Source organism: Anopheles arabiensis, chromosome 2, assembly GCF_016920715.1.
Source record: "Anopheles arabiensis isolate DONGOLA chromosome 2, AaraD3, whole genome shotgun sequence".
NCBI classification, from domain to species: domain Eukaryota; kingdom Metazoa; phylum Arthropoda; class Insecta; order Diptera; family Culicidae; genus Anopheles; species Anopheles arabiensis.
In genome coordinates this window covers 84,109,053-84,126,201 of record NC_053517.1, presented here as the reverse complement: position 1 = coordinate 84,126,201, position 17,149 = coordinate 84,109,053, and the positions used below count along the sequence as shown (strand labels likewise).

Below are 17,149 nucleotides of genomic sequence, written 5' to 3'. Positions count from 1 at the left end.
CGAGAGATCGTTAGCCACCGGGATCGGCGGTTGGCGATAGGTTCATAAATTGGACCGGCCCGCCCGAACAGGGCAGTAGTTTTTCGCCTCCTCCGGGTGAAGAGGCACGTGCAACAACCGGAGAGTGCGTAGAAGAACTCAGGAATGCGTTGAATTTTAAGGAAGATAGGGCGATACGATATACCTTGGAAGTAAATGCGTAAATTTGTTCACTCTAATACGATATGAATTGAGAAGGGAATGCTTTCTATGAAGGAATTTACTGAGAGCTTACATTAAAAATTATATATTTGCTTCAACAACATTAGCTTCATCCTTAATTTTTCATAAACATTTTAGTCAATTTGGTCGCTCGAGTGCACTCTCGATCAAAAGCTTGATGATTTATGTTCTGTAATATGCAAAAGTGAATTTAGTAGAAAATCATAACCAAAACTAGATCTATTGAACTAGAAAAATATGCTGCATAGTCCTTATTCAGGCAAAAATGTGTTTCTGTTTTTAAAATGATGTTTTTTTTTATTAAACAATGTAATGTTTAACGAGGAAATTGTAATACCGAAGGCGCTTCAGATAATTAACACTGTAGATGAACGTCATTCTAATGTGATCTGTTGGCCACGAAAATGAAATATATTTAAAAAATTTCCTGCTCACATTTTGAAAAGCATAAATATAAAGTATTTGCCCTTCCTTATTTATTAAAAAAATAAATAAAAAGGAATCAAACTACAACATGCAATGTCTGATTAGAAAGAGCATTATGTGTACGTAACAAGGAATTTTACGGGGTTCTGATAGTTTTGGGACATTTTATTTTCCGTATCTTATGTTTCCAAAATGAACTATGTATCCTTCTTCTTCTTTTGACTCAACAACCGTTGTCGACCCACAACCCTGCCTGTACCTACTAGTGAAGTGAGCTTGGCTTTCAGTGACTTATTGATCCCCCCATAGCAGAATAGTCAGTCCTACTTGTGGCAGCACGGTGCATTTGGGGCTTGAACCCATGACGGGCATGTTGTTAAGTCGTACGAGTTGACGACTGTACTACGAGACCGGCTTGTATGTATAACGTATAGTAAATTCTTCTTTGAAGTGAAACTAGGAATTTCCATTCTGACTGTCCAAAAACGATGCTATACAGTCCAATTCCCATTATATTAAGCTCATTTCCCTTAAGAAAGTGTCTATAAAGTTTCTTAAATATATGGGAACTACTGAAAATTCCTGTAGAGGCAAACCAACACATCAAATATGTAAAACAAACATGAAAAAAGGAAATACAGAAAAGCTCAAACAAAAAGTCAGTGCGATTGACGAATTGCAGCACTCCCCTGCATAGTGCTCGTCTATTCGCTTTAAATACTTTAAAACGTGGTTTAACTTTCCCGTATTTTCACTCCCCCCATATTCCATCCCCGATACCTCCCTTGGAACCAACCACCATACTTCACTCTCCCAGCTGAAAGACGCATTTTCGCAGATGGAAACCGTCGCAAATATGCTGCACTCTGCCCCGTTCATTTCCTAGCCCACTCCCAACACTTTCAAATTGTCACATTCGAAAAAAAAAAACGCATCACTTCCTCGGAACCTTTCCTTCCCAAACCCCCGCCTTCCTCTATCATTCCTAAAATGCAAATGGTCGTTTTGCCAGAATTAGCATATTACACAACGGAGCGCTCCGAAAATGGATTGCTTCCGCCCTGTTTGTTGTTTGCGGGAATGGGGATTGTAGTGGCGAAGCATTGCAGCAGCAGCAGCAGCACCAGTACGCCAGTGTGACACCTCACGCTGGAGGTTAGAAATAGACGAACGAACGGAATCCACCCGCACTCGTAAGCGTGGCTCAGCGTGCGCGTGTGTTACAATCCACTCGGGTATGTGCTCGTTCTTTACCAGCTGCAGCGTTGCCTTCATCCAACAAAGAACAGGAAAGTGAGCATAGTGGCGGTGGTTGGTGGTTGAACCAACAAAAAAAAAAGCCCCGTAAGGAAAAGCTACATAATTGTCCCAACCGTGCGGAACGGTTACCGTTATGGCTCACCACGACAAAAAAAAATGCTCACACGTACACGAACTCAACCTTTTGGAAATTTATTTCTCCGCCGTAAAAGGATCATGTGTGAGTGTGTCAGTGTGCGAGAGTGCTTGAATGATCTATCTGGGCACAACTGCACCACTTCCTGAGACGACGTAGCCGAAGCGGAAACTTGTACGATTTATTCCGCTTTCGGCCGGGTGAGATTGACTGATTGACAAGACAAACTTTTGCTTGAAATTGGAATCCGGTTACGGGAGGAAATGCAGCGAAAAAAAAAACTGACATACAACGAGGAAATAGTTGTGCACCACAAACGAGTGGTTGTGCACGCAATAGGAGCTTCATTTGCTGCTATTCAGCGCTTAAGCTGTCCCAAATACGAAACCAATCGTAGAGGGAGTCTAATTTCTTTTTGGTTTATTTTTGCTCAAAAGCTTCCGTAGCTTCTCACTTCCTTTCGAAATGAAATCCTACACCGGTGTCACGTCGTACATTGAAATCACTTCGAGAAAGCTTCACCTCCAGCAGAGGGATGCTCATTTCATGCATGACTTCCTGGTCGATTTGGAAACCAGAAAGTAAGAAAGGTAAAACAAACTGCCTCCCAAGTACAAATATCATTAAAAAGCAACGCAACCTTGTGCGTTTGTGTGTGTGTGTGTGTCTGTGCGTGTTTGTATGCCCCATCTCGATCGCATCTTCTGCTTGTGTGTAATATCAATTCCTACTTATCTTCCCGTTGCAAACGGTGCGCTGGCAGGAAAAATCATTCCCAGAACTCAAACGTTCACCTCCAACGTCTGCTACGCGTAGAACGCGACTGCCAAGGAAAAGTTCACTTGCCCGGGTGCCAACTTTTACCTTGTTTCCACAAAGTTAGCAAGAAGCTATAGGAAAAAGCAATTTCAAAAAGACTCCCACCCATCGGTACTGCCAGCTTCCGGAGTTCCGGTTTCCGAAGCACGAAGCACGCGGGAAGTCGGTGTCGCTTTTTTCAACAACAAAAACCGTTCGGTAATGTTCTTATCAAACGGAACGGCTTTCCGATTCACTATCGTGTGCAGTGTCTGTCGTGTGTAGAACGCAATGTGGCTGATGAGGTTTCCAAATTTTCACATCCTGATGAGGCTAGTTGGTTGTGGGCGAGTTTGAGAGAGGCAAAATTGTTTTTGAATAAATTAATTAAGATTGATTTTTGCTGCTGTCACTATCCACAAACACTTGGCAAAAGAGTCACTTTCGGCGTTCGAAATAAAAATACCTTTTTTTCTAAGAAAGTTAGTCGGTTTAGTCGTTTATCTTGTAAAACAGGTATATTGATTATGAGGAGGGTAGGCAGTTGATTTTGTTTGGCACCAAAACTTATGTATGCGTTAGGCAGAAAATGTATGCTTGTTTGAAGGAAGTTTGTTAAACTCAAGCACCTTATTTTTATTTAACACACTCAATCACACAGTGAGTTGAACATTACCTAATACCTTTTACCTTTTTAGAAGTAATAATTATACCTTTTTAATAATTACCTTTTTAGAAGTAATGGTAAAGTCCAATCGACTGCAAGCAGATGGTGGTACCTGGAATGAAAGAAAAATTATGAAAAATCTTATAAGTTTAAGGATTTGTTGGAGCATTTGATTTATTATTTCACTTTTCACTTTTCTAGACATCGATTTTCAATTTTCTCCAATGTATGAGCAACCTCTTTACGGCGTTCAAAGACATAACGGGCCTCAACTTCATTTCTCCATGTAAGGTTGACGCTTTCTCCCAAGTATGGCAACCGATTTGGCGTCAAATAACATTAAAATGGAAACCTAATAGCTTGTACAATCGCTTGCACGACACGTGACAGACACACTCACATGTATCTAGCTAACTTTGTCACTCTTACAGTAATGGCGCGTGTTTCAATGTATGCTTTTATTTTCGCTATCAGTCTGACACGTGTCACAAACTTCATGTAATAAGTTTATCGTTTAAGCGGCATCGAATCGAAGGCACGCTCGATGCTAAAAGCTTGGATCTTTAAAATATGATTTATTTTGCCATGTGCCATCTTCTCCTGAACTCACACGTGTAATATAAATCGTTTTTAAGAGTTTCATATACATCGACTCTTCTCAATATGTGAACTAGATGGGTAGATAATTTCTGCCGAAAAGCCTTCAGAACAACTTTTTTGCCGACAATCCTCCAGTTAATCTACAGTAATTCGTCTCCCTGCATGTCATTGCAGGCAGCGGTGAATGTTGCGTATCACGATTTCGATATGATTAACGATTTCAAATCGTCATAAAAACAACCAAATCCTACAGCTGCGGGTAATAGTAGGTTGGATGCGCAATAGCAAGAGAAAAGGCACTCGTAAACGCAGAAACGTGGCTTGCTGTAAGCAATTTTCTGCCCCGACACACGCGCGAATCGCTAGCACCAAAAGTCCAAGGCAATACCTTGGGATATACTAGGCATTAGCTTACGCTCAAAGATCACAGAGAACAGTTTAGAAAAGCCCACACGCATAAAAGTAGGCACAGAAAAAAGCCCTTCGTAGTTTCCTCCCCACCGAGGGATGGTTTTCTGGCATTTCGGCACCACGAAAGGTCATCCACGAACGCAACAATGTGCAGTGACCGTAGCAAAGACGCGCCCTCGCAGCCGTGTGGCACGCAATCGGCACCGAAACGTTTGCCCTGCACCGGAGGGAACGATCGTCATAAAATCCGTAGCAAAGCTTTTCAGCTGGCCTGCTTTTTATTTCGTGTGTATTTTGTGTGCTTGTACGCGCGTGTGTGTGTGTTTGTTTCGGCAAGTGACCTTGGTGCGGTAAAGCCTGCGTAAACCGTCCCTACAGATATGCTTGTTAACGAACAAACGGTAGTTCTTAGTCCTTGTCCGGTACTTACCGGTTCTTGAGCGCTGAGAACCTTTTCTACGGAACCACCCGGGTCGTACCGGGTCCGGTTGTCCGTTCTTGGTTGGGGAGGTAGTAATGAAAAGCGGAGGGAAAGGAATCTTTTCCCAAAGCTCTTCCCCAGTGAGATTCTTCTTTCGTATATGTGTGTGTAGAGGATGGTGGAAGATTCGAGGTAAAGATGATTAAACGAAGTAATAAAGCGCACGGTGCTGCGGTTTCCACAGAAATGGGCCAGTCTTTCCAGCGAGTGTACGCCGCTGGTGACCTTTTTGTGCTTCAGATTAGAGCAATTTCTTTTGAAATTTGCCTAAAGTCATCCATCATCGGCTTAATGATGCTGACTAACTACTCTCATACATACATAGACATAAGCTGTGTTTTGTCCGCTAGCAGGTTGATCCTACCCCAAAGCTTCCGTAAGCCTCCGCAATGGAAATGATTATGGATAGTTGTCGGTGGTACTGGTGTGGTTTAACAATTTCCAGAAGTACTTCTCCTCCCAAGGTAATCTTTTTGCGGCCTTTTTTCTACACTTGCCCAAACATACCCTCACACACACACACATACACACCTTCATTGTCCATCCATTCAGCATGAATGTTTATCATTTTACTGGCTGCATTGAATGTCCAATTTTTCACCATTGCCCATATTGCTTCGTAATTTCTCCGGGGACGTTCCGTGGGTGAAATACCACGCACACTTACGGCGCTGGATCATCCGGACAAGAAGGGGGGGGCCCGCCGCAGCGGGCAGGGCACACGGAAATCGCGTATGACCCGTGATGGTCCAAATATCCGGCAGCCCTCGGGTGCGGAAGAAAATTGATTGACTACATTATTCAATATGGCAGCGTGCAATTTCTCACCGCGGTCACCCCGCGGCTCGGCGGGCACTCCCAGGAGAGCGACGGGAGATGTTTGATGTTCTTTCTCTTCCGGTCAAAAATTGATGGTTTGTTTGTCGGTTCTCGGTAACGCATGATGGATGATGGGTAGAGGGGTAAGGGAGGGTGTTTTGCAAAATATTGTCACCGCTTGCAATCAGCATTACGGATGATGACGTCTTCGCACAAAGAGCAGGGATTGGCAGTCGCTGAATGGGCTTTTTTGTTGAAAATATTTAACAAGAAAATGAATTTAAAGCAAAAATATATAAATATCACAGCTAGCGAAGCTATAAAAAACAATTTAAAATTACATGTTTTATATTTTGACATGATGACGAAATTGGGACAGATTTTTGCCGGTATTGGGGCCCTTGACAATTCTAGTCAGTTTTTTGTATGGAGTTTGACAGTTGGAGGCTGAAATCATGTAAACACTCCATACAAAGCCGCACACAAAACTAGCCTGCGAATTTCAGTCTAGATTATTCTAGCCTCAAAGCTGGAATTAGATTCGAGTACCTGCTCGAAAAATTGCGAAACAAGGTGGTGTTTACACTTATCCCAAGGTGCATTAAAGAGATCTGGTAGTGAAATCTATTATCAAAGTGTATATAAACCAAGAGGTCTCATAGCTTTTTATCGCCAAATTTGAACGTCACTTATTTACAGGACGGGTGAAAGCTTTTGCTCCAGCGAGCTTTCTGGAGGCTTGACGAATACACAAAACACTTATAAAATCTTCATTCAGGAACAGAAGCAATAAAAATCAGCCTTCTAAATTTATACACCTTGGGACAAGCCCACCTGTATATAATACCCACTTAGATAGCTGCTCGAAAACTGCCATACAATGCAAACAGCTTGCAAAAATTCAAGCCTACGAACTTAAATCGGAAAGGGCCCCATTATTAGGATTTTTGATGTTTAGCTAGTATGTAAAAAAGTAGGAAATCCCAATAGCCAATGCCAATTCTCCATTATAACCAAATCCCCTCAAACTGTATGCACTAGATACGTTGCAAACCTAACAATTGATACTGAATTAAATAAATTTTTGTGTTCCAATTATAAATTTTCCAGTAAATAAATTTGTATTTTTAAACTATTATAGCATTTAGTTGTTTTGTGAAATTGTTTTTCCACCGTTATGTCTTTTTCTGATGTCTTTCTCAACAGTGTTTTTGTTTCATCGAATAAACGTTCTCCGATTGTCAAGGCTAGAGGAAATTTACCGTAGGTATTTTATGGCCCTACTTAGTAACATACCTATCATGCGTTCAAACCCGAATAGACCGATTCCATTGGTATACATTTCTTAGTTACACTGGGAAACCGTTGAGTCACAGATAGTCAGGCCCATTTGAGGTTAATGCTCACCAAGACCAACTTCACTGAATTGAACTATAAAAAGCCAAAATTGACCCATCCCTACGTATAATGCATGCACCTTAGACCTTAGACATTAACTTAAAAAGCTTCACTATCAAAACATTACGGCTTGCTGAATCAATATGCTATCGACATAATTATATGATTCCCACTCACCGCACATCAACGCTATCTTCAAATTGAATCTCTTCTCAATACAGCTTCAACAATACCAAAAAAAGGACAACATTCCTATCGATACACTAGCATTTTACGATAAAAATCGAAACAAAACCATTGGAGTTTGGAAATTGGAATCAATGTTGACGTCGAAAAGGCAAACAAAAAGGAGGAAAAAAGCAATCCATCCTTGAGGGCGTAATGATGAATGTCAACCTATCGGAAAAAGGAGTATTTGGGAAATGTGTTGTGCTTGTTTCCTCCCACCTTTTGTTTTCATTCTTGCGCTGTGTTACTCTTTCCCGGGGTTTTCCACCACCTTTCTAGACCTTAAGCTGCAGGGAAAAGGTTACACTTGGCGGTGGGCGTTCGATGGCGATGCGATGGCCACCCGTCGTACCGGTCATAGAATGTAAATGTTCCTATTGACCTCGTCGTAATTCTTGTACGAGCCTAGCAGTGGTGGAGTGTATGTGTGTTCGTGGGAAGAAACGACAACCTGGCAGTGCTAGCTGTGGTAAGGAAAAAGCACTGATGACTGGCAGAAGAAAAAAATAAACATCAGTAGAAAGAAAAGGGCAAAAGCCGATCCGGTACGAAATCGGGAGGGGTTTTCCCAGCCCGATTGGTATTTGAATAAATCCCCATTTCGAGGCGATCCGGACTTTGACCTTATACCGGATTCGGAAACGAATGTTGACCTGAACCATGTAACAGAGAGCGAAAGAGAAAGTATGTATGTGTTTGTATGTGTGATTGGTTGGAAGATGTTAATGGAAGCAAAGTTTTAATTGAATGTTGTCGAAGAATTCGAAGGCACTGCATTTCGTTGGCCCACACTGTGAGAAGGAATTTGTGATGAGATTTTTATTTCCCATCGAACCGAATGAATTAGTGTTTGTCCATTTCGCCGAGTCCATTTCGGGCGAGTGCTGGGACAGATATTAAAAAGCCAAACAAATCGAACTAAGCACCAAGCATTACGGAACACCACAAGCGGCCGTTCGCTTGCCAAGGCAGGTCTCAGCAGCCGTACTCGCGTAAACACGTAATAAACGCAATCTAAACAGCGATGACGTAAAGCAACTAAAGAGCGAACCCCACGGAAGAAACCCTTTAGTTGCGTTTTTTTGCTTCTCTCTTTCTAAACCAAAACATCAAGGAGCACGAGAGAAAGAGTGCACAAAAGGCATGGGCAAGGTCGGGTCGGGGAGTGTATTAATAAATTTTCATTAAAAATAAACAAAGCCGATTCTGCCGGATGAAATTTATCGTTTCTGCACCGCCATAAAATCGGTTGAAATATGCGGAGGCAGCACCAGCGGTGGTTTGCTCGCTCTCTCTCTCTTTCTCTCTTGCTCCCTCACACGGCAAGTTCAGTCCAGGCCGGCCGGACTTGCAACCAGACGCGTACCGTGTATCACGGATGGAGAACGGACCGCCTGCTCGAAGTAAGTGTGGCAGCAGACGATCGTACGAATTGCCCATTTGCCGGTCCGAGCGAACGACCACGGCACCACGGCAGGATCTGGTCCACCTCCACTGGAAGCTGAGTGTGCCAAAAATCAAAGAACCAAACCGTACCAAGCAAGTGCGTAAAGAGTTGTTTGCGCGGTGGAGGAGAAACCCCGATTCGGGACGATTGCCATTGCCAAAATTGGTGAAAATTATTATCAGCAGCATCAGCAAAGTGCTTGGGAGCGTTTGTTGTATCGTGTGCGGTACGGCTAGCAGTAAGTTCCTCCATATCTCTCGCCAGGTAAATGATCCGAAACAGCAGCCAACAAAAAAAGAAAGAAGAAAAACAGCACCAAGGAAAATCTGAACCCGATGAAGTGCGTTCTAATCCGGTAAATTGGGTCCGTCTCACTCCAGAAGTGATCCTTTTTTTGTGTTGAAGCTACTACGGGAAATATATATTCTAAAAATTCGATTCTTCCTCCCGATCCAAAACCGAACGGTGCACTCGACCGGAAGGTGAACCCATGGCTTATTAATTAGGCTTTAGATTGTAATCTAGCGATGTAGCGAGCAAAGGTTGGGTCCGGCGAAATTGGCCCATAATTATAGGGACAGGATTAGGGAAAGGTTGCGCAACAGCAAAAAGCTGAAAAGCGAACAAAAAAAAAAAAACGACAGCAACTCCTTGGAGTACACATGAAAAATATGTTTGTCAGCATTCGAGGGAATAGATTAGTCGCATCTTATCGATGCTTAAATCACATTCAACAAAATCCAATCAGAGCTGGTCGTCTTTTTTGTGTGTCGTCAATATTGACCCATAAACTTATTTTCCAGCTCGATAAGCTAATTTAATTAGTTTCTTATTTGTTAAGTGATTTACTGTGGACGCCTGTCCTTTGTGGTTGATCGTTTTTCCGTGGCAACTTCGTCATATCGCAATGAAATTACAGCAATCATGACTATAGGTCTTTTAAAAAAATGGCGAAATCGATTAACCGGTCTCGTGTCTCGCTTTCTCGCGACCGAACATATCTGTCATTGGAAACAACTGGACAAGCAACTAGGGGAGAAAGAGAGCGCACATTTAAGACAAAAAAGAAAGCCTTGGCATAAAGGAACGAATAACTCACTGTGACATAATGATTGATACTTTTGCAATAGCGGTGTCGCTGTCGGGCACGATTAGGAAAAATGGGTTTGCTGAAAGCCGCAAAACGCAAACGGAAACTGGACGGTTTCCGGCCAAGCGTGGCGGTCCTGCCGTCCAACCCGTCTTCAACCGCTGTTTTTTACAAACCAACAAAAAAAAACAAACACAAAACGAACCCTCTCAGCAAGGCTTTTGCTATCACTTCTTCATAAATCATGCTACTGAATCCTTTTGATTTATTTTATCCCACCGATTGCCGGCTTTGCTAGCTTCATGCGGTGCGGCTCGGAAAGCGAACGGTGCAAGAAAAACTCTCCGAAATCAAACTGCCGTTTTCTGATGAGTTTGGCAAAAGTTTAAGCCGGTTGCTGCTAGTTGAAAGCCGGTTTTTTATTCGTTGCCTAGACGCGAAGAAAAGATGGAAAAGAGTTTTTTTTCTTTGTTCCACTCCCGCGACCAAACGATCGTACACGGTTTGGTGGAAAGCATTTTCCTTACTTTCCTTACTCCGTGGTGAAGCTGGGCGGGTGCTCTGCGGGTACTTTTTGCCACCTCACATAGGAACAGTGCTGTCAGCCGCGGGTCACATTGGTAATGTAGGTTCAGCTTGTTTTCCTGCTTTGCCGCCAGGCCGGGACCAACAGTTGAGGACATTTTAAATAGCAGCCGTGGGTCGTGCACTCCATTCTAGCGTGAAAGTTTCCTAGCCAAGGCTCTCCCGCTCCCTCAGCCTCCCTGTACGGTTTGGGTTTTGATGGCAGTGCAAATGTGCGAAAGAGATGTAGGAGTGGGCGTTAAACATTACATTGCACTGGTGAGTAAGGTTAAAGGTAGGGTTTGGTTGGGCTTTTTCTACCCCCAGCAGGACTTTCATTTTGAAACTCGCGAGTTGAAGTTGGATTGGAGGACAGCAAATGGGCGCGTTTTTCATTGGCGCGTAAGTTGGATCCTGATGGTTGTCTGTATGCAGTGCAAGGACATTATAGAAAGAGTTTTCAGCTCAGTTTACGTTAAAACTTTTTCTTCTTTAGTAAAACTTAAAATATTTGATTATACCGTTTTAGGTGTGTTTTCTGCAACCTGAAACTGATTCAGTTTGTGGATCTCTTAAAAAGGGGTGCTCTAATACAGCAACTGTACTCTAGTGATGCTTAAAAACCGTACAAATCAGTTTGATGTATGTGAGGAGCGAATATAAATTATTAGTTTCTTAAGCAATATGTTTCAGACCACCATGATTCTTTCCATGTTCACCTTAGATTGTGAAGCATAATTAATCTCTGGTTTTTTCTTAACATTGCTTAAATAAATCTGTTAAAATTCTTCTTTTTCTTTTGGCTCAACAACCGTTGTCGGTCAAGGCCTGCCTGTATTACTTGTGGGCTTGGCTTTCAGTGACTAATTGAGTTTTCCCCCATAGCAGGATAGTTAGTCCTACGTATGGCGGCACGGTCTATTTGGGGCTTGAACTCATGACCTGTTAAAATTACTCCAACCATATTTACGCATAGTATTTTTGGACTAATTTTCTTAATGTTTCAAATTATTGACCTGTATAACATAACTCAGAAAGGTGCAATTTCAAATTATCAGTAGAACAATATTCATTACAATGGTTGGATTTATTGGACAGTTGTGTTCCGCTGTATTGGATTTCAGCATTTGTTTTTAACAAAGATACATTTTAAAATTGTTTTGTTTTCTCTTTTACGGTTGGAATTGGTGTACAGTTTAATATATTTTAACATGTTGATTCAAACGTGTAAAACATTGCTTGACAAATTTTGTATGTTTCAACAATAAAAAAAATAAAATAAATAAATTGAAGCTAGTGACGAATCAGCGTTCATTTACATAGTTTTTTGGGTAAAATAATCATGGGTGAAAATCTGAGGCTTATTTGACATGTAGTTTTATACGTATGAAATAATCACCAGTAATCAAGTGTCACACTCCAAATATAAAAGCTGCCTTGAATCGTAAAACCCTCTATTATTATAATGCAAATTTTTAAAATAGTAGTCTGACTGTTAATTAAATTTATCACCTGTCTGGGGTCTCCACAGGGATGTACATTTTATGTTATAATTGATGAATGTTGGCCGTTTGTTAGAATATTTAAAGTAAAATTTGTTCCTTCAGAAAAAAACCTTCGCCAAAAAAACTTATTGCCAAACAAATAAAATGCCACACAAATTCAATGCATTTTTCATGAAACTCATTTTTCGTACATGTATTGCCTTATTAAAATAAAGTTCGAGCAACCCTACACAACTCTCTATACTGTCCACTGTGCCATGTTATTTAATTGGCTGTGAAAAGTATAACCATATGAGCATTCATTCATGGAACCAGTATAGAAATAACTATAACCGGATAAAACAAATGCACACCTCTTACACACACACTCATAGAGAGATCATACTGGCAACGTCACATGAAGCAGTGCAGTGCAAACTCGGTAAAGCAGTACATTTCCTTTTAATTTGCTGCGTACTAGTTTTTTTTTTTCGTTTTTGTTCTTAAATTATATTTTCCTTCTGTTTTTATGCACCCACATTGCACCACGGGTGCTGCATGTTTGCTTGGCAAGAAAAGCGGGAAAGACGACCCTGGTGCTGACACTATTCTTTTTTGTCCCACACATTCGTTCGTTCGTTCGTTCGTTTGCTCGCTGGCCGCATACGCTCCCGGAAGACTAATGAATGGCATTCATGGTTGCGGCACAGTGCAGCGGTGCAGCATATGCAACGACCGTAAGGCCAGACCCGTAATGCAGTAGTGGCGCTGCAACGTACTGGAGCATTGCTTCCCCCGTAGTCAGTAGCTCATAACCCCTTTTGGTGTTTTTTCTTCGCCCTGTTTTAGTGGCGTGCAGTGGCGAAGAAGTGGCGAACTGTGTTGACATACGTGTACAGGGAGAAAGAAGCGACGGCGGCAGGAAAACAACTGCCGGAAATCTGTATAAAGAATGTGGTAGCACCAGTGCTGCAAGCACCTTTCCAGCACGTAGAAATATGGCCCGCCCGCGATTGCAGGGCTTTGGGTGGCAAATATGGAATTACTTTGCTGCCAGTTTTGCATTTCCTTCGCTCAGCAATCGTATCCACCCGTTCTGCCAGCGAAACCACTACAGCAAAGTGCACTTAGTACAATAAAACTTTAATTGGATTACCCCAAACGCAGTAATGGTCTAAACGCATTACGGTTCGGGTGACGCGCCATTGGACGCGCCACCCGAGGCACGCTGTCGCCCTTAAACTCGCACGCCAAGCGCCGAGGGCTCTGCGCGGGATTTCGCCCATTGTCTTGTCCGACCCATCCAGCGTAGGTCGTAGGCCGTTGTCTGTCAACGAACGCTTTCACACATTCAATTTTAAATGACTCTTCACTGTGCTGCTGCTCCTAATAAGCGCGTCACTGTACCGGGCGAGAAGGCTGAAGAGACCAGCTCTGGAGAGACCAAAAGACAAACAATCATAAAATGTAAGCAATAAAATCCGCGCGCGCCTTAACACCGCCAACCAGACTGCAAAACGGTGGCGGTGGCTGGCTGGATGACCCCCCTCCCTTTCCCAGTGCTGTTTGTTGACGCGGCCGGGCAACCACAGCGACGAGCGCGCTGACCGTACGCGCCGCCACCACGCCAAGAGCGAACGGCCGGAACGGCCATAAAGTGTACGATAAATTGGTTATGAGTTTGATTGGCGCCGCGAAAATGCGACTGCCCCCGGAAGCGAAATTGCACAAGCGCGAATTTTCCGAAGTGGGCAAAACCGAAAAACGAAAGAAAGATCGTTTGATTTCGGTGCGTCTCGGATGGTTTTTCGTCGCTCTTATTTTTTTGGGCTTTCCTCTGGTTGCGTTTTTATTTGGTGAAGAGTTTTACGATGTACTAAATTCCGTCCGCTTTCCGCCGCGGGACCGCCGGCGTTGGCTCCATTGTGCGCGAGCGCGCTCGTGTTGATTGGCCAATAGGACAGGGCTTTTGGGATGGGCTGGCTGGGTGGGTTGTTAAAGTTAGCTAATTAAACAGTGGCACGGTGGCCACTGGTAGCGACCGTCTCGATGACACGAGCACGATAGCTTCCGATCGCTGGCAGTGATGCTTGCAGCCGGCCACTTGTTTGTCGTTGCGTTGTTTTGTCCGCTGTTAGACAGTGGCGAGGAATGCGGTCGCTATCTTTTTGGACATCTGTCAACTGGCTTGCGAACAAACGCTCGCAAAGTGAAGGTTTAGCGAGCGAGGGCAGCTAAAGAGATGTGGAGAGATTATCATGTTTTTTTTTACAGTTTTTGTTGCACAGTTTCATGTTCGCAGGAGAGATAGATATAGAAAACAAATTTGCAGAATGATTTAATTTCATTTTATTATTAAGAGTAGTGTAAAAAAGGGATTGTTGAAGTTTACCAAACACTTTTACCCTTTTTTCGATAGAGCTTTTTTAGAAGCAGTATTTACAAAGAATATTATTATAATTGTTATTCACCAAGCAACACAATGAATAAAAATGAGTTGGGAAAGAGTGAATGAGTAAAAATTAATTGCAAATCAAAATCGCAGTTCACTACCTCAAACCTATAATGAGCTACTCCAATAAAGAAAAAACTCTGAATGTCTCAAGCAAATATTCCACAGAATCGACTTTCCATCTTTTCTACGTCGTTATTGTCTTTTAGCGGTTTAAACCCCCCCACACCCTTAGACCGTCGTGCAAATGTAATTAAAACCCGGAATATTGTTTTCAAATTTCCCACACTTATCGACGCTTCATCGGACGTTAGCACGCCCCTACCGTACGCTTCGAGCGTACGAAAAACAGCAATGGCAGGCAAGGGTGAAACAGTTGGTCAAAAGTTGTAAAAACAATCCCACACACTGTCGATCGATCGATGGCAAAGCAAGAGAAAGACCAAACACACACACACACACACACACACACAGACATTTTCACACACAAATGGGTGTTTTCATTCCCTTCGCTCGGTACGTATTGACACACTTTCCAAGAAGCGGGTGGAAACCGATACGCGATCCAGCCAAAAGGGTAAGCGCTGGGGAAATGTGTTCTCGGAACGGAACCCATTACCCGAGCCGTCGCGTACGTGCGCTGGTTGGGTAAGGGTGGTTCCCGGTATGAGGGGGTTTCTTTCCCTCAACCTTTCGCCAAAGTGTGCGGGTTGTCGCTGTGAACGGTTTTCTCTTTTTCGTTCGTATTTTTGTACTACTGTCCAAAAAAGTCACTGCTGTACGGATATGTTTCGTTCGTTCGAATTCCAACCATTCCAAGCTACGTACCTAAAAACCAATGACGTCAGAAGTGCAATTATTTTACAGCTCCTCCTAAAATTGTCCAAAAGTGGAAAACGGACATCACTTCCCGTTTTGTGAAACGCAGTAAAAATCCACCAAAGTAAACGAATACATTTCACGAGAACACACACACACACAACAAACCGACAGTACCGATCGAAACACGAGTAAATGTTTGTCTTTGCTGAGAATGGATAAACACAAGTGCGTGTGTCGGATGTATTCAATTGTCATCGAGAAACGTGGACACAGCAAAAAAAAACCCTCCGTAAGTGGCTCTTCTGCTTTGGCACTGCTAAATATTTCAACTCGAGTCTTTTTTTTTTGCATGCAGCCAGACAGCCGAAACAACAGTTTGCCACAATTAATGCAGAGCCGGCGGTACCACCCAGCACCAATCCATCCACAAACATCGGTGCCGCATGTACCGGGGAGTTGCACGCATTGGCGCAACGGCGTCAGTTGTCGAAGGCGGCCAGGCCGTGTCATGCCGTCGGTACGCCGATGGTCGAGAAACCATCCAAACAACCCGCCCGGTTTCCGCGCAATGTAAACAAGGTTGTAAATATGCATAATTCATTCCCCGGTGTGCTCGAAACACATCTGTTCATGCTCCCGACGGTGCTGCTGCTGCTGCTGGTAGTGTCTTCGTCGTGAAGCCAGCGTCTTCGGCAAGTTCTCTCGAACGTTTTGAGCAAAATAAAACCATCACACACACACACACACACACACATAGAAACACACACAGATACACTCACGAGGAAGCGATTTGACCGTCTCGTTGTGTCTGAGGTTTCGTGTTTGAGGTAGGACAGGGAATGACACCCGGGCATATGTTTGCCAAAAGACCGTGAATTATTAATAAGTGACAGTGGCCATGGCCGCCACGCTAAAACTCCGGCGAACGAGATCCGAGGGTAACGATGTTTCATTTTTGCACTCCTCTCCCTGCGAGTGCTCTTTGCCACTCGCGTTCACCCTTTACGGAGCACGGAGCAAAACGGGAAAGAGCTGGCAGTAAAGGGTGCCATCTCCTTGTGTCATGTGTTGGCCCCGAAACACCCCACCTTTCGCCGGTGGAATGGTCACTAAAAGTCAAAACTAATTTTCTAATAGCTCAAAACAGCCCGCCGTGCCGATGCAACAGTGCCGACTGGGTGGGCTGGTTGTGTGTGTGTGTGTTGTATTAGGGCATCATCGTTTAAGTGCCGTTGCCCGTTTGCGGCACGATTTTACCAATGGTAGTAGTCGTACCTTTCCAACCGGTGCCACCCAAACCGGTGCCAAGAGAGCGAGAAAACAGTTTTGATGATGATGATGATGATGATGATGCGCTTCGGCTGATAGTTTCCGTGACAATAAGTCATCCACCAACTGGAAAGGCGTGAACTGATACGTCTTCCCTTTTCGTGTTCGTGTGCTGCTTTGAGCGATGAAAGGCGTGGACCTCCCCAAAGGGTTGTGCAATGGAGCTTCGGGTGAGCCGATTATGATTGGAATAATTTCTCTTTTTTCAACGAGCGGGTCCTGCGTTCAAGATGAGTGATGAGCGGTAAGGATGAGTGCTCATTAGCGAGAAAATAAACACAACTTTGTCATGTAAATGGGCATAGAAATGATGTTCCTGTGCGATCTCGCACCATAATTCAATCCCAGCGTCAGGTGTTTGTGAATTATTAGTTACATGAATGCTAATTGGTTGACGGTTGAATGTAGACGAAGAGACATGTTTAGAATTATGGTTGTATAGTAGATAAGAAGTTGTTAAAGTACAGGTTCAAATAATTACGTTACAAAGTACATTAATAGGCTTATGATTTTTT

The 17,149-nt window shown here is 43.3% G+C and overlaps 1 protein-coding gene across 12 annotated transcripts in view; it reads right to left on the bottom strand.

Annotated features, from left to right (window-relative positions):
* The window catches only part of LOC120897239 (potassium voltage-gated channel protein Shal), a 114,475-nt gene that overhangs the window by 35,187 nt on the left and 62,139 nt on the right, over positions 1 to 17,149 (bottom strand). For 11 of the 12 annotated variants that reach the window (XM_040301939.1, XM_040301951.1, XM_040301949.1 and 8 more), the window contains one exon: positions 3,571 to 3,621. The gene's annotated coding sequence lies outside the window, so the exon portion shown is untranslated. Of the gene's footprint in view, positions 1 to 3,555; positions 3,622 to 17,149 lie in introns of all 12 variants that reach the window. The other variant, XM_040301947.1, reaches the window with a different exon arrangement.